The sequence below is a fragment of the Anastrepha ludens genome, chromosome 3, assembly GCF_028408465.1.
Source record: "Anastrepha ludens isolate Willacy chromosome 3, idAnaLude1.1, whole genome shotgun sequence".
In the NCBI taxonomy this organism is placed as follows: Eukaryota; Metazoa; Arthropoda; class Insecta; order Diptera; family Tephritidae; genus Anastrepha; species Anastrepha ludens.
The window spans coordinates 11,502,047-11,527,784 of record NC_071499.1 but is presented as its reverse complement, the minus strand read 5'-3'; the positions used below and the strand labels follow the sequence as shown (position 1 = coordinate 11,527,784).

Sequence of the window (25,738 nt, the reverse complement as noted above, 5' to 3'; positions counted from 1 at the left end):
GCATAATTATGGCATCTACACTCGAAAATATATAGAAAACAAATATTTTCTTTGAGAATTTTCTGCAAATTTGCTTATCAACAAATTTTTCTATTTAATTTTTGGCTTCCTTTTCACATTCATTCACCGACTGATGGTGTAGAATTTCAGTGCAACAGAAAAAACAATTCTATAAAAATATGCAGCTCAAAGCAGAGGTTCACATGAGAATTAACAGCAACATCTTTGCTTGGTCAACTCAGTGCTGATCACGTACAAATATAGTTGGCGCATTTGAATCTCACGCGTATCCATTCATTCATAAATTCAAGAAGTAAATTGATGCGAGTAGCCAGCCGCAATTCTTCTTATGCCACACATTGTCGTATTGTTTTTTTATATTTTTTGTTCTTTGTTTTGTTTGTTGCGGGAAAATCATAACCGCAGCGACTAATATAAATAAATAATTATGAGTACGCAGAAGTGCGCACGTCGTCGGCGGATCTTACAGTAGCAAACCTCAACGCTGAAATAATCGCACACAGCAAACTTGAGAATTGAGTCAAAAGTAAATAAACTTTTCAATAAATTATTCATTAAGCGCAAGTTGTGGCAGGCGCGTAAGCTTGCCTACAAAACAGCAGCAACCGCCTCAGTGTAGCGTTGAAATATTTGAAAATGTTTACAAAGCAAAATGACTGATCAGCAAAAACGTGTTGCGCATGCGGAGCAGAGCGCAATCGTTGCTACCGATCGGCAAGCAGCAACCAGGCCCAAAATCGGCAAAAGCTATGGCAGGCAGTGTGTGAACTGGAATTATGAGACGTGCCGCGCATGCGCGTGGCCATTGCAGTCAATGCGCCAACAGTTGGCTCACATCCAAAAGCATTTGCGCATTTATGAATGAAATGACGATGGCTGGTGGACGGGAGCGGGGGCTCTTGGCGCTTTTTCGTGGCGCATGCACAAATGCCTAAGTGCATCTGTATGCTTTTGTAGATATGTAGCTGTGCTGCGTGTATTTGACCTTGTACGGGTGCACGAGAACTGTCGAGATCATTATCAGAATGGCTAAGCTTAATGTGTCTGCTTGAGGAGCAAAAAAGAATTTTTGTATTTATTTAAATTTTCTGTATTTAAGAAATAAGGACTTTTTTTCTAACAGCGGTCAACCCTCGGCAGGCAATGGCAAAACTCCGAGTGTATTTCTGCTTTGAGACTCTCGAACAGCGGTTTGCCCAATATTAACATTCTGGGCTTCCATAGGGCAGGGCATTCACAGAGAAGGTGGAAAATTGTTTCCTTCTCCTCCGGTTGTTTACAACTGGGATAGTATGTGTTTTAAGGGATACCCATTTTGGCTGCTTATTCTCCGATAGACCAAAAGCCAGTTATCACTGCCGTTAATCTCCAGGCGTTCCGTCGTTTCATGTTTAACAATGTTGACGATTGTTTGAGGTTGTAGGTGGGCCATAACGTTCTGCTGATTTTGCATTTCGTCTGGTCTTTCCATCTACAATCCGCGATTCGGAGGTATTTTAGGAAATTATATTGTTGACTGCACCTAATGGTGGACCGATTCTACAAAAGCGATATTCATGGCATAACCCCCTCTCGCCAGTTCATCTGCTTTTTCGGTACCTTCAATATTCCGATGTCCCGGGACCCAGATTAAGGTAACTGTACGGTTTTCACTCAAGGTGGAAAGGCTATTCCTACTTTGTTCCACCACTTTAGAGGTTGTTGCAACTGAATCCAGTGCCCGGATTGCAGTTTGGCTATCCGAAAGAATAGCGATATTGCCCTTAAAAGAGAAATCTGCGATTAGTAGTCTACAAGCTTCCCCCATTGCAAGTACTTGCACCTGGAAGACACTGCAGGCATTGGGGAGACGCACAGATTTTTGAATTTTAAGTCTATGAGAATATACACCAGCTTCAACACCACAATCCATTTTACTGCCATTTGTGTAGACTGTAGTATCGAAATTGTTTACTGAGAATCCCTTATTCCATTCCTCCTTAGATGGAAATAGAGTAGGAAAATTCCTATTAAATGTTACCGTCGGGACGATGTACAGTCCTCTCTTAACTGTGTTTGCCGCAATAATAGACTAGCGTGACCATAAGTTTTTTCTCTTCAGCGACCCGCTACATTTAGCCTAAATGCACTCATGGTTGCCGTCTTCTTAATGTGTAGGTCTATTGGAATAACGTGTATCAGTGCATTGAGAGCCTCTCTAGGACACGATCTGATTGCACCGACCGTTATTACACAGGTTGATTTTTGTATTCTACTAAGTAATTTGATTTTGTATTCTCTCTCTAGAGCTTGCCACCAAACCACCGAGCCATACTTTGAAAGTCGTCGTATAACCGCCTTACACAACCATTAGATATACTTGAGTTGAATACCCCATCTTCATCCAAGCAAACGTTTACAGGCATATAAAGCAATTACTGCTTCCCTTACCTGCTCTTCGACGTTTAATTTCCAGCTAAGTTTGAAGTCCGAAGTTACCTCGAAGTACTTTGCCCTGGGTGAAAGTAAGAGGGTTTGTCCGTTAATATTTGGTAGGGTAGAGATTGGTACCTTAGCCGTGGTTTTTTGTTATTGCTGAACTTAGACCAGAACTCACCGAACTCTTGGATCTTAATATCCTGAATTCTAGCTTTAAGTAATTCAATATTTTATTCACCGTTTCCAATAAATCAAACACAAACATTCAAAATATATTTAGTGAAGCATTCATATTAAACTTTCAAAAATTTTCACATTCTAGCAATTGGGCCTTTCAGAATAAAGTGTCATTGGGGTTCTCAGAGACACTCAGTTTAACTGATGAATAAAAGATAAGTCTGAAGAAAGAAAATAACCAACTAAAATCTCTTGGTTTTCGGATGAAGGGGATAGAAATGCCATAACCTCAAAACAACAAACTTATATTTCTAAGATTTATAAGTAGTTAGCAATACTGTTCAAAAGGATTGGAGGTACTTTTTCCAATGCGAGTTTCTTGACAGATCACACGTGACTACTGTCAAATTAAATACATATTATTTTCAGTATTCATTGACATTTCATCATGGAAAGACTTATACCTCAACAACATTTACAAATCATACAAGTGAATTTCGAAAATCAACGCTCTGTGAAAAGTGTTCATCGCTCGCTCAGGCCAACCTCTGGTGTTTAGCGATGGCCCCATTATTGGCTTAATGGCTACATCAATAAGTCAAATTGCCGTAATTGGGCTAAAGTGCAACCCAAAGCCTTTCAAGAACAGTCATTACAGCCATTGAAAGCAATCGTTTGATGCGGCCTATGGGCTGGAGGGATCGTCAGTCCAGATTCTTCAAAGACGAGGCTGGCGCCAATGTAACAGTTAATGGTGAATGCTAACGCGCCATGGTAAACGACGTTTTGAAGCCTGTGATCTTCACAACATTTAGTTTCAACAAAACGACGCCACTCACCATACAGCCCATGAAATAATAGATTTACTGCGTTGTCGTTTCGGTGAACCATTTACATATCTCTCGTCCCGGACGAGTGGATTGGCCACCAAGATCATGTGATATTACACCTTTGGACTTTTATTTGTGGGGGTATGTGAAGTCGAAATGCTTTTTGGATAAACCAGCTTGAATTGAGGCATTGGAAGACAACACTACTAAAGTAATTCACGAGACACCGACTGAAGTCCTCCAGCGAGTCATTTAAAATTTATATTTACGGATGACCAAATTACAGTGCAGTTGCGGCCAACATTTGAAAGGAATTATCTTTAAAGAATAAATGTCATGAATGGTTCTACCCAAAAATAATAGGTCTATTTATAAGTTCGTGCGGTTTTACAACAGATGGCGTAACTTGATTATTATTCCATCGATCCACATTTCCAAACATTCATTGGAGAGCTACTGTCGTAAGGCACAAACGTCAGTATAAGTTTTTTATTTGAAGCGTAAACAACAATATTTTTACCACACTTGAAAATGTCGAATTTCGTGCCAAATAATGTGTTTTTGCGGGGAATTCTTCTTCATTATTTTAATATGAAGAAAAAAGCAGCCGAAAGTCATCGTATCTTGGTGGAAGTTTATGGTGAGCATGCTCTATCTGAGCGAACGTGCCAGAAGTGGTTTGCACGCTTTAAAAGTGGTGATTTTGGCTTGGAAGACGAAGAACGCGAGGGTGCGCCGCCAAAGTTCATGGATACCGAATTGGAGGAATTGCTCGATCAAGATCCGGCTCAAACGCAAGAAGAGGTTGCAAAAACTTTGGGAGTTGATCAATCAACCATTTCCAAACGTTTAAAAGCCATGGGAATGATCCGAAAGGTAGGCCATTGGGTGCCGTATGAATTGAAGCCAAGAGACGTTGAACGCCGTTTTATGGCATGCGAACAACTGCTTCAACGGCACAAAAGAAAGGGTTTTTTGCATCGAATTGTGACTGGCGATGAAAAGTGGGTCCATTACGACAATCCAAAACGTCGGGCAACGTATGGATACCCTGGCCATGCTTCAACATCGACGTCGGCGCAGAATATTCATGGCCTGAAGGTTATGCTGTGTATCTGGTGGGACCAGCTGGGTGTTGTGTATTATGAGCTACTGAAACCGAATGAAACGATTACGGGGGATGTCTACCGACGACAATTGATGCGTTTGAGCCGAGCACTGCGAGAAAAACGGCCGCAATACGCCGATAGACACGACAAAGTTATTTTGCAACATGACAATGCTCGGCCACATGTTGCACAAGTGGTCAAAACATACTTAGAAACGCTCAAATGGGATGTCCTACCCCACCCGCCGTATAGTCCAGACCTTGCGCCATCCGATTACTATCTCTTCCGATCGATGCAACATGGCCTGGCTGACCAGCACTTCCGTAATTACGATGAAGTCAAAAAATGGATCGATTCGTGGATTGCGGCAAAACCGACCGAATTTTTCACAAAGGGAATCCGTGAATTGCCAGAAAGATGGGAAAAAGTAGTAGTAAGCGATGGACAATATTTTGAATATTAAATTTGTAACCATTTTACGTCAATAAAGTTTCAAATTTCGAAAAAAAACCGCACGAACTTATTCATAGTCCTATTAACAAATAAAGATTTGAATAAAAATCAATTTAAAATCCGAAACCTCTAAATTGATCACCTTTTATAATGAAATTTTATTCCTGTACGAAGGGTTTGTCGAAGGGTGCCAATTGACACAGGAATATAACAATTTCAGTTAATCAAACTTATAAATAATTAACAAGCTTACTGAAAAGCACTGCTGTAACGCAAAAGTCTTTAAATATCTTTCGTTTGATATCCATATTGAAAATATTTCGCAAGCCACCAATTTTGTGCTTCCTAAGTTCACTTTTTTACCGTAACTACGATACTTTATGAGATATTAAAATACAAAATTAACCTAATGACCTTCAGAATACATCTTTAAAACAGAAAATTGTTGAATGTAAGGTTCCACATATTTTTAATGTAAAGAGGATGGTAATGAAGGTCGCCGTGAGCTTTGTTGGTGAAAGGTGGAGATTCCTCGCAGTGAAAAAGCGATAAAGGTCGGTAAGGTAGACGTTCACTTTGGCGCACAGGCCATCAACGTCATTGCCAGACGCCATTATCGTGCAGTTGTCAGCGTATGAGACCCGGGAGACTTCTTCTGGTGGTTGGGGGAACTTCGATAGATAGAAGTTGAACAGCAAGGGTGAAAGGACTCCACCCTGCGGAACATCTTGCTTTATCTTCCTCTGTTTGGATGTTTGGTCTCTGTAGTTCACTGACGACTGGCGACCGATCAGATAGTTAGCGTACCACCTCTTCAGCCCAGGCGAAAATGTTGATTGAAAAATATCATCTAGTAACGTAGAATGGCCATTCGGATTTCATTATTTCTGCCATGAAAAAGCTCCTCATAAAAATATCTGCCGTTCGTAATCGGCTTGAAACTGTAGGCCCCCCCATTTGTTGAACAACATCAAAACGCACACCACAAATAGGAGGAGGAGCTTCGGCCAAACACACAAAAAGCATGTACGCGCCAATTATATATATATATATATATAACGTAGAATGGCTGACAGTATCGAAAGCCTTCTTCAAGACCAACGCTACTAAGACAGCCCTTTTGCAGGGATGGTTTTGGTTAAGCCCCCGGATTATCTGGACTTCAAGTGTCTTCACTACTGAGGAAAGGAGAGTTGGTTGGCGTTTTTCCCAGGTTTCAGCAGCAGGACCACTCTCTCTGCTTTCCACTGGTCAGTGATAATGAGAGTGGCCAAAGACAGGTCCAATGGACCCAAGTGTTTCAGCATCAGTAGGTTTACTCCGTCAATGAGTTTAGATGACTTGGTTTCGTTGATGGCCCCCTGAACCTCATCCCAGGAGAAAGTAAGTGGTGCACTGTCGTTCGTTAGTTTGGATAGCCGTCTAGTGGCACGACGCTCGGATCTGTCGGCCGGAGGATGTAGTGTGAATAACATAGTCGGCTGAAATAGCTCGCTCATCTCTTCGGCTCCCATGGAGGTAATGGCCACCTTATCGTTGTGCTTCGTCGGGTTTGATAGGGACCTTACGGTGGACCAGAGCTTACTCACACCAATGGGAAGTTACAGGTCTTCAGGTGCTCAACATATTTGGCCCGCTTGTGTTGATTTACCAGTTGCAAAGCCAGAACATATTTCGCTGTGCATAAAGGTATATGGTACTCAAAATAGTTAACCAGCAGAAGTAGGGATTTTAAACTGGAATGTGAAGTCTGTACTGCTATGGCTACGAAACGTGGGCCGTAGCTGTTTGAACAACAAAAAAGCTCCAAACTTTTATAAGCCGCTGATTAAGAGCAATATTGCGAATGTGGTGGCCAGATAACTGGATTTCTAAGGACGAGCTTCTTACTCTAGGCGAATAAAGACCGGTTGAGATTGAAATACGCGAACGAAAGTCGAATTGGATAGGCCATACAATCCGTAAACCTGCGACTGACATGAGCAGGATGTTTCTAGACTGGAGTCCGCTAGGCTCTCACCGAAGAGGACGGCCGAAAGGAACATGGAGACGAAGCCTGTATGACGAATTCAGCCCGCATGATTGCAAATAATAATGATTATTATGAGCTCATAGAACCCTCGCTCTAGCGAACTAAAGGGTTTTCCAATAACAGGTGTTATTTAATAGCCCGCTATTTCGGTAGATTTCACTTTTGAAGCTGTCATTTCTTTATATTTGTCAAGTAGAAACTATACCATTAATAAAAATGCATTGAAAATATTAAAATTCACTATAAAAATGGTGAAAATTTGGCAGAGACGGTTCGTAAACTCGAAGCACCTTGTCGGACCGCAATACAGAAATTGGTGAACAAATTCGAGCTGGTGGGACAAGGTAGTGATGTGAAGAATAAAACCCGTGCACGTCGCTCAAAAACAACCGAAAATCGAAAATATTGCTGTTGCAGCCGAAAGAGTTGAAGAAAACAGAGATTTGTACATTCCTCGTCGTTCTTTGGAATTGGCATTCCACGAACGTCATTACACCGTATTTTGCATAAAGATTTGGGTCCTAACACTTATAAGGTCGTGCCTTTGTTGATTGAGTCGTTGAAATGCATGAAAATGATCCGGAATTCCATCGAAAAATCATTTTGAGTGATGAGGCGCATTTCCACCTCGGTGGCTTCGTCGGATCTAGGGATCAGAAAATCCCAGATTGTTGTTGAAAAGCCTCTCTATCCTCAACGTGTGACTGTTTGGTGCGATTTATGGTTCGGCGGAGTCATAAGGTCCAATGATCTTTTCGAAAATGAAGCTGGTGCAACAGTTACGGTGAATGGATTACGCTATCGAGAGATGATCAACCATTTTTTATGGCTGGAATTGGATGGTATCGATCTGGACAACGTTTATTTTCAACAAAACGGCGCTACGTGCCACACAAGCAACGACACCGTTGATCTTTTACGGGTATAACACAACACCTCTTATTTGAAAACCCTGTACTAAATCGAATTCCCTTTGAATCGAGTTCTAAAGCCTTTTGCGAATCCTATTGGGTTAGGTGCATAGTGAGTGTGCGGCAGATGGAAGACTGCGGCTCACCTCCAGTCGATTTTCTCCAACCTTGACCACTTTCACGCATCCTGGGTTAGTTAGTATATTAACCCATTACCCATGCGGGCTTTTTATTGAGGGTGAAAAGTGCAAATTTCTTACTACGTGCGAAACCAAAGTCGCTGTATAGTTTAAGTAAAGTAAAAAAAATAAACTAAACTTCCAGTAAATTTAAAAACAAATCCCCTCTGCATGGCTTTCCTGCTGTCCACTGGCTGTGTTGATGCACATTAAAGTGGCTTAGAATTTCATGCAGCGCATACAACATAAATTTCTATAGAACACTACAACAACAGTAACACCACCACCGCCAAGTGACGCTATTGCATCAACGACAAGAGCAGCAACTTAGTTAGCTTAGCAGCATGCGGGAGTTTCACATATTCAAGAGCATTTGCTGTTGCCCTTGTTATTGCTGTTGTTGTTGCCACTTAATAGCAAAGCTGTTAAGCTTATCACAGCTGCAGTAGCTCCAATTCTCGCACAATTGTGTGCACACCCGTTGCACCGGCTTTAGTTTCAATGTGATGTGCACGCCTCCCCTTTCGCTCGTTGCACCGCCGCCTACTGCCCATCGTAACGATTCTGCTTACAGTTGCTCTTCTTTTCATCATCACAGATGTTGTTTTTGTGCGCAATTGTTATTGTTTTGTGTTTGCTACTGCTTTAGAGATGCAGTGTTGTTGTTGTTTTTGTAGTTCTATATCTTTTTCCGTTTCTTTTTTGTTTTTGTTGTTGTGTTTCATCATTGAACTGCAAATGGTTTTGGGATTGTGGCGAACCACAGTTTCCCACGGTTGGGAGAGATGTTGCACGCGCTCAACGTTGAAGCTGAGCTAAAGTTACTACGTACGGGGTACCTAGACAAAACATTAACAATAACAATAACAAAAACAAAAACAACAAAGTAACGAACGACCAACGAGTTGACAATAACAACAAGCCGACTAAACAGTGGCAGTCGTAATGGGTGTAGATACTACGATTTTACACTGTTGCCGGCAAAGTTGGCGGTGTCGCTGTTGATGATGTTGACGTTTATTGCTCATCGCTACTGCGGCAATTCAACTCTACTTCGTGCTTTTTTGTTTGTTTTTTTGCTTGAATTTCAGGTTTTTATTTTATTGCTTTATATTTTTGATTTATTCCCTCCTCCTTTTAAGAGTCCCTCCTTCTCACTGACGCTTTGCTTTTATCTAATACCTGCAGCTTGTCAACTCTTCGCTTTAGACTGCAGACTGTTGTTGTTGTGACTTTTCTTGAAACTTCTTCTTCTTCTTCTGCTGCTATTGATGGTGGCTGTGGCTTGCTGCGCGTGCGCAATTTGCAATTCATTCTTGCGTACGCTTGCAATCTGAATAGCTGTCCCGCTATATCTCATAGCTGTTGTTGCTTTCGCTACTCATTTTTCTTCACTTTTTTATTTGATTTTGGCTGCTATCTCGCAATTGTCATACATTTTATTACAGCACAGCATTAGAGCGTTGGAGCAATGCGCACTGGGCGGTGCAGTCACAAATCAAAATTCGCAAACACACATTTGTATGCATACATACATACATACATACACTAGTTCTCACATACTTAAGTTACTTTATCTTCTTATAATACTCGCAATATTTTATTGCTTTCATTCGCAAGTCTTTTACGTGGAAGAAAATGTTCAACATCGCATGAAAAAAAAAATAATTGTAAAAAATCAACGCAATATTTGACGAACTTCATCATCATCATTGTTGGCTGGACAACCTTGGTCCGGTTTTCGCCTGCTGTAGTATATGCCTCCAATTATCTCGGTTTCATACCTGTGTCCTCCATGCCCGAAATCCCAATAAGTCTGCGTCTTCTTCTACATCACCTATCCATCTAAGCGGCAGGCGGCCCTTTTTTCTCTGCCTGTGGCATTCACCGAAGAGTATTTGCTGGAGTGGGTAATCGGTTTTAGCCCGCAATATGCCCATCTGAATCTGTTGATCATGATTGTGGTTATCACAAATTGACGAACTTCAAACTTTTTATTTTTATTTATTATCATCATCATCATGCATATCACTACAACTCAGTGCGAGCTCGGTCCATAGCCAGATTACGGTAGTTGGTCGCTCCTATGCTTCTTGGATCGTCCTCAACGTCGCCTAATCATCTTTTCCGCGTTCACCGCTTCGTTTTTTACCATACATTCGTGCATCCAAAACTTTGCGAGGTAATCTTTCATCCGACATTCTGCGAACGTGTCCTAGCCATCGGATGCGTTGTGGTTTAACAAACGGCACGACGTATTCATCTTTTAAGAATTCCTCTGGCTCGTTATTATATCTAATTCAATAGATACCATTTCTTCCCGTATTGGATCCAGGTTTCTTCTCAGTATTCTTCTTTCCAATATGTGTAATTATGTATTATATCCGCTTTCAGGGTCCACGTTTCACTTCCATATGTTCCCACTGGTCGATTCAGTGTTTTACTCGTATATACTTTGATTTTCGTTCCTCTACTCAAGAGCTCACTTTAAAACAGTTTACCGTGGACAAAATCTGCTCTGTTTGCAGCCTGCACACGGTCTTGGATAGCAGTCATTCAGAAGCAGTCCTTGATATTTAATTTGATCCACGCTTTCAAATTTATAATCACCAATTGTAAGGACTGGCGCTTTTTTCACCGTTTTAAGTCTTCCGAGGTATTTCGTTTTGATTTCATTGATTTTTAGTCCAAAGAATTTTGCTTTTATTTGGAGTGCTTAGAATACTTCTGCATCACAAAAGCTATGCAGCATTTGAGAAGTTTTGGTTTGAACACAAGAGTAGGTAGGTAGGTGAAATGGCTGAAGTGCCAGTCTGGCACTACTCAAGTAGCACTAAAGCGCCGTTTTGATACCATTGTGAGACCTCCAACAGGCAGATATCTACAACCAGCCAGAGCTGTTGATATAATAGAGAAGATTGATGGGATTTAGGTTGGCGCACTGCCCCAGGCTGTCGAAGAAAGGAGTTCCTAGTGACCCTAGTCTTCTAGCTGGCAAACCCGGACAGAGAAAATGCTCTACAGTCTCCTTCTCTGAAAGGTCCCTACAGCTTCTGCAATGGGGATTTAATGGTAACTCTAGCTTTTCTGCGTGTTCGTCGATCATCCAGTGACCGGTAAACACTGTACGAGTTTGGAAATTTAATGACGAAGAGTCCAAAGGGCCAAAGGGTTTTGGAAATAGCACATAAAGGAATGGAGCTCCATCTTTTCTGCGCTTTCCTGAGAAAGAACACAAGCGTATTGAAATAAGACTATACAAGGTGGCGCAAAAGTAACCTTGCGATGTTTTTTGGCTGTAATTTAAAAAAAAAAAAAAAATACCAGTCTAACGGTTAGACGCGATAGAAGTGAAACCTTCCGTAAAACAAACTGAGAGAGAATAAGACGAAAGCAGCATTAGGAGCGGGATAATTATAGGTTCATTATAATATTGCTATAAAGTTCATATTTTATTTTCTTCATTTTATTATTATTCATCCTCAATGTTTTCAATTTCAACAAATGATACGAGTGGCTTATGATAGATAAAATATGATACAAATGCTTTGGTTTCGATGTTGTCAAAAAAAATATCCAAACGGACCTAAGAAACAGACTTACAAATTTCTTCCATTTTCGTCTACTTGTATTCATATAAAAATTTATGTCTCTTCCCACCAAAGCTAAATATATTAGTATATTTCTTCTTGTATTTATTCAATAATTTGTGCCGAAATCCCGGCCGTACTGCAATACCGGGCCAACCCGTGGCAGAGGTGGAGCAAGCCCCTAAAACACTCCGCCCATTTTCAAAAATCAGTTTAACATTTGTTGTCCTCCGATGGAGGATCTATCAGATGTTAAGCTGATAAGAACAGATAAAGTGGGCTTCAAGACATTTCCCCCCCGGGGTGATACATAAAAAATTCCCGCACTCTTTTCGAGAGTGACGGTTCGCTAGATATATTAAAATCAGCTTAACATTTGTTGTCCTCCGATGGAGGATCTATCTATGTTAAGCTACACTACACTTTGATCTTAGCCATAAGACCGAGAAGCGATAACCATACACAACCAACAAACTACCTTGTCAATACATTTTCTAATAAACCTTTTGAGAATTACACGCTCACAAAAATTAATGTACGAAATATTTATACCGATTCACTTAAACTGACTTTCAGTATCTAAACCAAAAATAGAAAAGCCAAAAAACTGTTTTCAATAAATAATCAGAAATGTCCTACAATGCAAATTTCAAAAAAAAATTTTTTTTCTTGTGATTCGAACCGAGAATTTTGGATCGGAAGCTCACATTGCTAGCCGCTCGGCTATCGCGCCATACTGTCGGCGCTGGCCTAAAAGTTATTTAGTTCGTCGCTACGTTTATATGTAATATTCGTAGCCAAGATGGTCGCTTTTTCGTTTCACTTTTTCTCAAATCACTCCCAACGATTCTAAAGAAGTTTTCACTTCAAAAATTAAAAACTTTGATTCTTCTTGTGGATTATTTTTATTTGGTCTTTTTATTCTTTTTACATCAAGTCGAGAATATGATGTCATGTAAATTGCCGCCGCCACAGTTGATTGCCATTTGAGCCCTTTTTATGTCATTTTCAATCACTTTGGCCAAAACTTCCGGCGATAGGTCCTCACATTCTTGACGGATATTGTCTTTAAGAGCTGCAAGAGTCTGAGGCTTGTTGACATAAACCCGCGACTTCAAAAAGCCCCACAAAAAGAAGTCTGGAGCGGTCAAATCAGGCGATCTTGCTGGCCAGTGCAAATCGCCAGAACGGGAGATTAGGCGCCCGGGAAATGCATTCTTCAGCATATCGGTTGTGGCACGTGCAGTGTGTGCCGTTGCACCGTCCTGTTGGAACCACATGTTTTCCAATCCCAATTCATCAAGTTGCGGCAAAAGAACTCGTTGATCATTGCTCTGTAGCGCTCACCATTCACAGTAACCGTTTGGCCCGCGACGTCTTCGAAGAAAAAAGGTCCGATGACTCCTCCAGTGAAAACGGCACACCATACAGTGACTTTGAGCGGGTGTAATGGCTCTTCGTGGATTACACGCGGATTTTCAGTGCCCCAGAAGCGTAAACTTTGCTTATTTACGTACCCGCTAAGATGGAAATGGGCCTCATCACTCATGATTATTTTTGGTGGTGATTAAGGATGGCTTGAGCGTATGTTACACGCCATTGGCGGTCAGCAGCTAACAGCTGAAGCACCGTCTGGACTTTGTACGGAAACATCTTCAAATCTTGTACCAAAATTCGCTGTAAAGACCGTTGACTGATACCCATTTGCGTGGCACGTCGTCTGGTCGATGTCGACGGCGCTTCCATGACATCCTCGGCTACAGCAGCAATATTCTCCGCAGAAGGGCTACTCCGTGGTCTGCCTCGCCTGGCAGCATCTTGTGTTGTGCCAGTTTCTTCGAGGCGGGCGGCTAAACGTCGCAGTGTTTCACCAGTAGGCGTTGGACGGCGAGGAACTCTGCGACGAAATTCACGTTGTACCAAAGTCACCGACCGATTATTGGTCAAATATATAGTCAGCAATTTTCCGCGTTCTGGAGCGTAACATTGTTTATTAACGTGTATTTCGCATGTGATTACTACACAAATGTCAACACAGAACTGACAGAACTGAAATTTATAGCGTTTTCTGATAGGAGGATTTCTTTAGCGCCACCTGTTACAACAATAAGGAAGATTATGATCTTTATTCGTAATCAGATCATTATACCCTAAAAGCCTAAGCCTGATTATAGAAAACGCTAGACGGTTACAGAGAAAATGCTCTGCAGTGTCCTCTTTTGAAGGCAGGATAGACATATTCGGTCGCTTGATGTTGATCATAGCCCTTATGCTCGGTGATTACCCCCACCAGTCTCTCAAGTCTTTCCTACAAAGTTTTAGGAGAAACGTCGCTACTTTCTTGTTTGATTCTTTCACAAAGCACTTGGCTACTTTCCAAAGCCCTACTCAGACTAACTTCTTCTATAGGTAGACCTTATCAAGTCATCAAACCGTAATTGAATCCATGCAGACTTGATACATAGAAAAGGTTCAGGGCCTAGTGGTTTGCTTGCAAAGCCTTCATTAGCCGGTTTATCAGTCAACTCCGTCCCTGCCTCGTTTCACAAGGTCTAGGTACCTAAATAAGACAAACTTTGTTGTGTGCAGTGTTGCAAGCTCAGTTGTGTTTTACATTCACCGACCAATTTCGAAGAGCAGCGTGGGTTACCAAGAGCTCTTAGTGCTTAGTGGCTGTCACTACAAATTCCAATATTACTATTGCGCCTCCTTTTCTCAATTATACTGGATAATTAACTGGCTACATTCAAGACGGCACAGTCTTCCGTTAAGAATACTGTACATATCTGTCCTGTGGCGTAGGCGTATTTAGTGTCGCCGTCTAAGTACCGTCCAAATCAGCTACCGATCAGTTACCATCCCTTGTTTTGGATCCGTTGGTTGGTAATCACGTGCGATTCACACACACAAGCGTAGCTAACGCGTCTTCGTGCTTTACTTCTCTTTCAACGCCAAAGAAACCGTACGCCTTGCGTTATAAGTGCACTTTGGAATATGTCTCAGCGAGGGTTTGACTTACCAGTGAAGCCAATTTTTTTCGGTATTCCTTGCATGCGTAGCAGGTACCATCCAACGCTTTCAGAAAATCTTTAAAGAGGGCAAGAAGGTTCATTTTATACTCACGAAACTTTTCCGAAATTTGGCAAACTACAAAGCTTAATTATATCAAAATTAAACGGGCTATAAAACTGCATACTCAGAAGTTTTCTAAAGATTCTGAATAAAAAGTTGAACATTTTCATACTTTTTTTTGTTAAATTATTAAAGTTTTGTGAATTTTGTACCATATTTGGAGCTTTGATTTATAAGTTTTTTGCTATACAATGAACTAACTCTTATAAAAAAATTTAACAGAATAAACTTTGCATCAAAAATATTGGAAGTACTCTAAAGCGCAAAGTCACTTAATAATGTGAGCCCAAGTGTTTTCATACATACATACATACATACATAACTACAAATATATTTCAAAGCACTCAAACATTCACATCTACGTTCGATAAACGTACATATTTATAAGTATTTATACATTTTTTATACTCCATGCCACTTTGCCATTCTCGGCAGTTATTTTTAAGCTTATTGGTCTCTTTTTATTTTTAGTCACATCTGATTTTTGTTTTTATTAACTATATTTTTGTTACTTATATTTTTGGCATATTTATGATTTGCTGCTGCAAAGTGTTTTATTTTTGTTGCTACTAAAGGTATATTACTGACTGTCAGGTACCATTACTCGACAAGCAGAGAATATACGAAGAGCTTCTTAAAGAATATCAGTATTATTAGTAACTATGAGGAGCGTCAAATGTGTCTCAGAACAGGATATTATACTTAAGAATCCGTTAGATACGCTTTAGAAAATTGTCACAAAATTGTGGCAAGCACCGACTTCTCTTCCTGCAAAAACATAGGCTTAGGCGCGTCCATTGATTGTTGGAAAGTTTTGTTAAGACTCCTGTTGGGGAACTTTTTAACTTCTACAAGTACATCTTGAAATTCTCCAACTACCAGAGGAAGCTTCAAATATTTTGACAATTGTTTGATTGGAGCACACTTCCATTCCATTGATTGCTGCTATTCGCTGCTTGGACATGCATGGAAAGCACCCAGTGGTGTAACCATTTCTAGATGTTTGCTTATTAGCATCATAAATGTGTTGTTGGCTTCCTCTTTAGTCTGCAAAAGTAAATAGGATTGACAGTTATTTCTGCAATTAGAAAGTTTGGGTGCGATTGGACTAAGCGAGGGTATACATTGATCCGTTGACAGGTGGATGAACTCAAAGTTTCTAAGGATGCTTGATTGCCCATAAGTGAGGTTGAGCTTATAGTCCGAGCCCCTCACTCTGATTGCGGTACGTGTAGCGGCAATTCTGCCTGCGATATTTACGGATACCACATTTAACATTGCGTTGAGCGCCAGAGTAGAAGTAGTTCGAAGCGCCCCACTGTTTCTAATGAGTGGCGACCTCTTAACTCTCTCCAGCTTCTTCACCACAGTCATCTTCTCTAGTGAGTTCCACCAAACTATGATTCCATGTAAGAATATAGGCTTTACAACAGTATTATATAGCCAATAAACAACTCTAGGCGAAAGGCCCAATATTTTGCCAATTACTCCCTTTCACCCATACAAGGCGATTATTGCCTTCCTCACTCTTTCCTCAATATTGGGCTTCCATGTAAGCTTACTGTCAAGGATAATACCTAGGTACCTCACCTCATCAGAAAGCATCAGAGGAGCGCCCCTAGTGAGGGAGGTCCTAAACAGGACGAGCTCCGTCTTAAGAGGATTCACCGATAGGCCACAATCCGCTGCCCATCTAACAACTACGTTCAGATATCCCTGCATCAAATTGTACAGAATATCCACAAATTTTCCTCTAACAATTAGTGCCACTTCATCCACGTAGGCAATTACCATGCGGCCCTCTCTCACCAGCTCCTCCAGCAAGTCATTCACAACAACAACCCAGAGAAATGGTGAGAGAACACCACCTCACTTAGTGCCCCTCCTCACCTGCCGGCGGATGGAGAAGCCGCCCCACTCTGCCGCGATTATTCTACCGCAAGCATTCTGTAGATAAATCTGTAAGGTTGGTTTCAACCACAGTTTACCCAGAGACCTAGTAATTGCCTCCGGGAGGACGTTATTAAAAGCCCCTTTAATGTCCATTCTCACAATTCTATGCAGGGCAGATTCCACCGTTCTACCCTTACAATAAGCATCTTGGGTATGCGACAACCGACCTCGTAAAATTTAGCTTCTTATTTGCAAGTCAATCAGTTTCTCAAGGGTTTTCAGCAAGAAAGATGAGAGACTGATTGGCCTGAAGTTATTTGAACTGGTTTTGACTTATTAGATTTTATTTTTTAATATTTTAACCATTGAATTAAAATATGAAGTCCTTTTTGTAGTTTAAGTGAAACCTCCTGGGTGTTTGAGTCAATTGCAAGTATAGGACTGCGCCATTATACTGCGCTGTGGTACACTAGCTAAACTTTCACAGAGTTCAGAGTGTGCTTCGTTTTGCTTAACAAAGAAATGTCGGTCTTTGAGGTGGGACTAGTCGGTCTTTATGGACGCACGCAGTCAAGGACTTGGGATATGACTCTTGTAACCCTATTTTTGTAACCCTAGAGTTTTAGGCTTTTTAAAAATTTTAGCACAATTTTAGGTTTGTTGTTCCAAAGATTGCATGGAGATACTACGATACCACCAAGGTGATGAAGTTTCTGTTTAGCCAGTGTGCAGCAAATTTTGTTTCTTCCCATTTCCTAAGGAATTCATTAGTGTGACCATTTGTGAGTTCACAGAAAGGCTCAGGACCAGTTAGTTGCATACTTGCTCCTTGTTTTGCAAGGTCATCAGCCATTTCATTTCCCTCATGCCCTTCATGTTCCGGAATCCAGCGTAGTGTTACTATGTTGAGGTTTCCTAACGTGTTTAGAAGGTTTAGGCAATCATTTACCAATTTAGCGGTGATAGTTGTTGATAGAAGGGCTTTTAGAGCCGCTTGGCTATCTGAAAGTATGTAGATGTGAGTACCTCTAATTTTCCTGCTAAGGCATTCTCTCACACATACTCCAATTGCATGTATTTCTGCCTGGAATGTTGTTGGGTAGAATCCCATCGGAATCGATTTTTTAAATTTAGGTCCATTGATTCCTGCCCTTGTTCTACCATTTTCCAATTTGGACCCATCAGTAAACCATAGCTGGAAGCCAGGTTTGAAAGTGATAGACTTAGTTCTCCAGTCGTGCGTTCATTAATTATAACTTGGAAGTATCAGCCCTATGAAGAATGGGACTATGTAGAAAGTCTTCTAAGATCTTTAAATGTCCTTTCATATCCCCACTTTTAAGTTCAGATATACCTTTTAGTCTTAAGGCACTGACAACACTTAGTGCTAATCTTCCTGGGCAGGACTTAGCAAGACTTCTAGAGTAACAACGATAGTTTCAATTCCGCAGAAGAGTTGGTCACCGTATTCTGGATGAAAGAATAAGGTTCAAGATGCAAAACTAGTAGCATTAATAAATAAAAATCTGTTTATTTATGAACGAGCAAAAAGCTGGGACTATTCAAAAGGCGACGGGGTTCGGTTAAAAAAATCTTCAAATCCTTTTATTTGCAAACCAAAAAAAGTTTTATTGCTGCAAAGTTCATAATAAAAATCTGCAATCTTACAACAATAAACATCACTAGAGGGAGTTAAGGGCGTACACGGACAACACAAATTCAAGATTCATATCCAATTATGTGTCAGTAGCAGGAGTGGAGATGAGCGCGACCGTTAAGCCAGCGCAAAGCAAGCGAGTCGAGGCAATAATTCAATTGCAACACTTGATCGACAACTACAAAGGTGCAAATGGAAGGCGGCCGCAGTAAAGCGGCAGGCGTATAACGCCGAATGGCTGTGGCGGCTATTGACATGTAATTAGAAACATGCAATACAGTGGCAACATAGCAGTTCATGCAACTCTTCAACTATAAATGAGAAATAGACGCGCAAATTGATGTTGCATGCTACAGAACTAACTGCCAAATCACGGATACACACACACACCAGTGTGGAGCTAGGGGCTGGCTCTGTCAGCTATTGCAGGCAGGCTCTGTAATTGCGCAGACACGCGAGCCGCGCACATGGGAAATACCAAAGCTCGTTGTGCGAAGGGAGCGGAGCGCGAAGAAGGGCGTTTGGCAGCTTGGCTGCCGTTTTGAGTAGTGTGTGAATCGAGCGAACGCGCGCCGCAAATGTGAACCTCTCTGACGGACTGGCTGACTGACAGGCTGCTATTGAGGCAATTGCTGTTGCGCGTCGTCAAAATGCTGTTGCGCGCAAATTGTTGTTACAGTAACAATAACAACAATGGCAAAATGGACTAATGTTTTTATTATTTATTGCAGTTGCGCGCTATTACTTTATTAAATTGAGTGCACGGGCACTCATGCCTTCGAACATTTTTCCCAAGCTAATCGAATACAAGCGAGCAGACAGGCGGCAGCAGCCACGAAGATTTATAAGCGAGACATTTCTGCGGCAAGCGAATGGCTGATGGTGCACGCAGTGTTTCCCACGTTAATTGTCAATATAAATCAGACAATCAGCACCACACATACACCAGCCTAGCACCAAAATGTACGTATGTATGTGTGTATGAGTGTACATGCAACAATCAAGACGCAAGTAGCTTTCACACTTCTTCTTTATCAATCAACCGGACTCTTAGCTCTTAGCTCAGCTGCTCTGTACTTTTCATTCTTCTGCCCTTTTTTCAACATTTTGTCAACATACGCCTAAATTGAACTGTTTATTCAAGATTAATGTGGTAAAACTGGCATACGAGTAGAAGCGAGGAACAATGCAAGGCAAAGATTTGTAATCTCCCCACTTCGAAGCACTCGTGGAAAATTCACAAGTAAACCCCTTTTTTCGAAAATGTCACACCTAATCTTCCACTGACACTAATGACAACTGACTTCCCTCATTTGGAGACAGCGCGCATTACCAATTTGTTGTTGTTTTATAGCTATGATAATTCGCCACACTTGTAGTTCACTTTCTTCCGCTGCCAAGCGCACGAATACTTGTTTTCATTGTCGTAATGTTGAGCTGCAGTTGCCCGAACGCATGAAATCGCTTCGCAACAGTTTGGAGCACCTCACACATGCATGACACAGTGGGCCATTTTGGCAAAATATCTATGGAAAGGTGAACACCACTGCGCATTAATTCTTCTAACACTTGAAATTTGTACTAATGACTTGCTTGACTTTGACAACTAGAGTAACATCCTTTATGTTTTAAAAATTTTATCCATGTAGGGTGTTATTTTAAGAGCTTAAAACTTTAGTGACAATACAAAAAAGTTGGAATGCATTTTTTTATTATAATCTGGTAGATAGGCTAGGTTAGGTTAGTCAGGTTGTTTGTCTAAGACAATACTTTCGTTGATCCTAAGAGCCTGCATTTGATCTCCATCTCTGACTAAGTTGCTTAAGCCACTTAGATCTTTTTAAGAAGGTAACAAGTCCCTTCAGTGAGACATTTGCAAAACTCCCAGGTCTTCAAAAAATAATCGCCAAGATATTCCGCACGACTTCTTTGACTTCCGACTCAATTTCTTCTTCATCTCCACAACTCCCGCAGGAGGCATTGTACCTCACAATAGTGCCGTGACCCGTTATAACGTTTGTGAGGACGCTGACAGTTGATCTGTTGATCTCAGCAAATATCTTTTCCTTTTAAGATTCAGTTTTCGCCAGAGCACTTCGGGCACCCTTCGTAGTCAGAGACCATCTTCTCTTCGTTTTCGCGATTACGCTCAAGTCAATTGACGTGTACACTTCGTTTAGAGGTACTCTTATGTCATCTACCAATCGCTGGAGATCAAGCTCAGAGCCATTCCTTGCGCAAGGTCATATTTGTAGAAAAACATCTTTAAATTTTGAACCACGAAAACTCACTAACTCACAAATCTTTCATTATAAACAAATTCCTAGCCAAACACTCTGCAAATATCACCGGGGAATCACCGAATTTAACTGAATATGACTTCGCCCACCTCTCATCGCTTTCTAGAACTCAAATTAGCACTTTGTGGCATCCGTTTTCAAACATTAGAAGGCATAGAAAGCAACTAGTGGCAAAATATTTGTTTTTGTGTTCAAACCCATTTTTGTCTACTATAGGCATTCTTCCATATTAACTGAGCCCCTATCGAAGTATGAAAATTTCCCAGGCCATTTCCCATTCCACTCAATTTCTGGTTGCTGGTCTATCAGTTAATGTGTTGAAAAAGAAAAAGAAACGTATTTTGTTTTGCTTAAGTGACAATGAATGAAAGTGACGATGCTTGAAGAAGATGCAGACACCACAACGTGCATATGTACGCACACTTGTGGCCACACCAGTTGCACGTGCACTTGTGCTACAATTGGGTTACTTGTGCAGGTTTTAGTATGCGTGTGTGCCCTTCACTGGGTAATGCTACTTGCAACCGACACTCAAATTAATAGTCATTTAAGTAGCTCGGCTTATAATTGCCTGTATAGAGGCTACAGATGAAGGTATTATAAACATATTTGCAAACATTAGGGTGGGCCACTAAAATTCGAAGGTGTGAATATCTATTATGATACACCCGTCTGCGGTTACTTGTATTTTATATTGAACAAGAAAGTTTGGGATTTTTTGTTTGTTTTGAAATTTGTTGATATTTAATGGTGCCGAAAAGGCGGTGAATGTTTTAATGCATTTTATATGGCTGGAAAACGTATAGTGTTTTTTGTTGAAAAATACTTACATTACAGACAAATAACATTTTTCGTTAGAAACGAGCAGAATATGAATAGAGGTGTGCAAAAAACCGAAATTCTTATTAGCAGCGTCTCTTTGAATAAGAAAATTCCGAAATAAAAAAATTTTGATTAAAAATTTTCGCAAGAAACTCATTTCTAATGCATTAAGGGTTTTCAAAATAGTTATTTTTTAACTTAACTGTTTGAATCAGGAGAACGAAAGAAATAAATAAATAAAAATCAAACTAAATGATTTTGAATTTTTCTTACTTTCGCAAAAAAATCAATTTTTAATTTTAATTTTGATTTAATTTTTACTTCATTAAGGGCTTACCAAAAATTCCTATTTTTTAACCTAAATGATTAAATCAAGAAAATAAAATAAATAAATGATAAAAGTAAATAATGTGCATTTTTGCTTATTTTCGCAAAAAAAAAAACATTTTTAATTAATTTCATTCTCGTTTTCGAAAAATTGTTATTTTTTAACCTAAGTGATGAAATCAAGCCCACCACTTGATTTTTTTTTTCTCTCTCACCTTCGATTTTGTAATCGGTTTACAAAAACTTGCATGAAATCTACAAAACGTTCAGCAACGTTCATATAGAAAACTTTAAAATAGTCGATCTCCATTTTAAGTCAGTCATCATCGTCATCCGTTCCTGTTTCTCCCACTGGAGCCTAGGGCCCCAGTAAAACATTTACACATACTAATAGGTGTTTGACCGAGCTTCTCGTCCTATTTGTGGAATGCGTCTTGATATTGTTCGACGAATGGAAGGACCCACAGTTTTCAGCCGATGCCGCACGGCAAATGGTTTTTTATAAAAATAATAAATTCAGAAAAAAAAACTTAAAAGATTTGGTTATAGAAGTTAAAAATTCAGTCGAATAAACATGGTGGCGCAAAATTAATCACCCTATCGGAAGATTTATAATTTTAACAAACGAGCACGTACAGGTCAAAATAAAGATTACCATCACTCACACATTCTTGTTTTTTATTGGTGCAAAATGGGATGATTAATTTTGCGCCACGTTGTTTTATTATATTTTCCTAACGTTAAAAAGGTAGTAGCCGCCGTAGCTGAATGGTATGGTGCGTGATTACCATTCGGAATTCACAGAGAGAGCGTTGGTTCGAATCTCGGTGAGACACCAAAAAGAATAAAAACATTTTTCTAAAAGCGGTCGCTCCTCGGCAGGCAATGGCAAACCCCCGAGTGTATTTCTGCCATGAAAAAGCTCTTCATAAAGATATATCTGCCGTTCGGAATCGGCTTGAAACTGTAGGTCCCTCCATTTTGTGGAACAACATCAAGACGCACACCACAAATAGGAAGAGGAGCTCGGCCAAACACCCAACAGGGTGTACGCGCCAATTATATATATATTATTATCGATTTAAAAATCGCTCATTGCTCTGTAAAAATCGTATTCTAGGGATCAAAATAAGAAACTTTGCCGAAGGAACCATACCTCTAAAACGAATTCTGATGTCCCCCAATTTGGGTCGAACGAAAAATCCCACTTTGACCCATTTAGAGTGCTCCAATCGAGTCCCAATGTATGACCGACCCCCACTAACTTTGGACGGCCGATCTACCCATGCCAGTGGCACACCACCTGGAACTCCCCTGGGGGGTTCCCCATACAATCATTTCAAAATATCACCATTTTTGGCCTTTACATGAGAAAAGAAACTAAAAAGTTGGACCCAAATTGGGAGACATCTGAATTCATTTTAGAGGTATGGTTCCTTCGGCAAAGTTTCTTATGTTGATCCCTAGAATATGATTTTCACAGAGCAACGGGCGATTTTTTTGCCTCCCCACAAATCGACCCGTTGAAAAGGTTAGGTTAGGTTGAACTGGTTCTGTCCATAACAATACCAGATAAAGTTCTTTAGTTATGCGGTTTGTGTTTTGAAATAGTCCCCTCGCATGGTGCCTGTTTCTATAGCGAATTTAACGAGACATTTCCAAGCTACTGCTGAAATATCTTGCAATTCATTAAACTAATTTAAAGTTATTCTCGTTGTTAAGTTGGCATTTCACACAAAAAACTTATTTTGGTTTTTTTGGGGGTCCACTCAGTTGTGAGTTACAGGGTGTTAACAAAACCGATTTCGTTTCGATAGAAAATGTCGATAAAATCACAGAAATAATCGAAGTTGACCGGCACACCAGTAGTCGTAGCATCGCCAAGGAGCCAAAGAGAGACCGTAAAACAGTTTTAAGCCATTTGCGCAAAAATTTTATCCAAAAATAATGGACTTCTTTTTCCTCAAACTAATATTTCTTTTTAATTATATTTGATTTTGTTGCCCTTTTCTTGTACACTACTTTTACTCCTTCATATTATAAGTTGTCTTTTTTCCCATGAACTTTTGAACGACCCTAATAAATACATATACATAATTTTCGAATGTAGCAGCTATGCCGGCCGTAGCAAGTTGGTGTTAATGAAGGTGGGATTTAAATGCACTTTACTCATGCCCTGCTTTGTAATATCATAGCAAATATGATTAGTTGAGAAATCGCTTTTAGGCCTACAGTATTTACTATTCAACTAATTGTAAATCACTGGAATCTAATTTAAAAATTAGTGAACCAATTGCAATGACTAGCCAGGCGTTGATTGCCAATGTACAGATAGATAACATATGCAGAAGTAATCACAACTGCAACGAAATTACATCAGCGGGTAGCAGTACAAACTGGCAAATATGCAAATAATATGTTTATATGTATGTAGATGTGCATAAGCATATTTGGCCATTTTGCATTTGTTTTGTTGTATTGCTTTACATTTCTTTATGCAAAACTATCTAAATTCATACTCATGCATATGAAAATATAACTGGCTAGATTTAGGCAGAATTCTCGCTATAATTTGCTATGCATATCCTTATTTTTTCCCTTTCATAAAGTCACTCATCAACTGCAACAATGTGACAAAAAATCTATCATTGCGTGTATTTTGGTTTGAAAATCCATGCATTTTTTAATTATCGTCCTTCAGCAGTTTACGACAAACCTTCGCGTGCTTTCCAACTATGAAAAATATTTTCTAAAAATTCTCAAAAAATCCTAAAAAATAGCCAGGCGATAATCTCGTATTACTTGCTACATTGTTAGTTTCAAGCTAACATTATATAAACAATAACTGGTTTCGAATTTTGTAACTTCTAACAGTGACTATAAAATTAAGAAGTTTAAAGATGAGTCTCAATTCTTAAGCAAACAAAACTGGAGGGCAACATCAATAAGCACACCACGAATTGAGGCAAAACTCGGTCAAATAGCCAGAGGTAGACGAATGGGAATGGGAATGCATTCGGAATTCTCAGAGATAACGTAGGTTTGAATTTCGGTGAAACACCAAAAAGAAGAAAAAGTTTTTACTAATAGCTGGCAATGGCAAACCTCCGAGCGTATTTCTGCCATGAGAAAACTCCTCTTTAAAAAAATTATCTGCCGTTCGGAGTCGGCTTGAAACTGTAGGTCCCTCCATTTGTGCAAGGACTGGGAGCGATACCGCGCTGTTCAGAAGAACTACAAGAGGCTTATTCGGGAATCGAAACCAACTGCAAAGCTGGGGTCACTTAGGAAATCTGATGGCTCCTTCATGGAGCGACAAAGTAGGATACTCAGCTTGCTGATGGAATCTCACTTTTACGGATGGCTCCAGGACCGAGCACGGCTCCGGCTCTGGGGCCTACGTAGAATCCAGCGGGACAAAACTGCACTTTGCTCTTGGAATGCCTGCATATGTGTTTCAAACAAAGGTGTATGCTGTCCAAGAAGCAATGAACTTTGTTGTGGAAAACAGATGGGGAGGCAGATCTATATATGATCAACCACATCAGGGGTAGTCAAGTCCTGTAAATCTAGGCTGAACTATGCCGGTAGACATAATAGCCTGACGCTAACATGGGTCCCGGAGCACGTGGGTATTGCGGGTAACGAGATCGCTGACTCTTTAGCCAGAATGGGCTCTAAGGCCAACTTTTTTGGCCCGAAGCCCGTTCTGCCACTCCCTTCTGCAGTCATCAAAGCGACGGTTAGCAAATGGGTTACTCTAACCCTCAAGTGAACTCGACAGGCTGAGAGAGGCTGCAGATGGACAGAACTGATGTTAACTGTCATGCCCGACTGTCGCAGTTCCTCCTGTCACTAAGCAGAAGGGACTGTAGGAGGCTGGGTGG

At 40.4% G+C, this 25,738-nt stretch overlaps 2 pseudogenes; both read right to left on the bottom strand.

Annotated features, from left to right (window-relative positions):
- Window positions 1-11,832: 11,832 nt before the first annotated feature.
- Window positions 11,833-12,011, bottom strand: LOC128859455 (U2 spliceosomal RNA; annotated as a pseudogene).
- Window positions 12,012-12,060: 49 nt separating this feature from the next.
- On the bottom strand, window positions 12,061-12,174 carry LOC128859403 (U2 spliceosomal RNA; annotated as a pseudogene).
- Window positions 12,175-25,738: the final 13,564 nt, after the last annotated feature.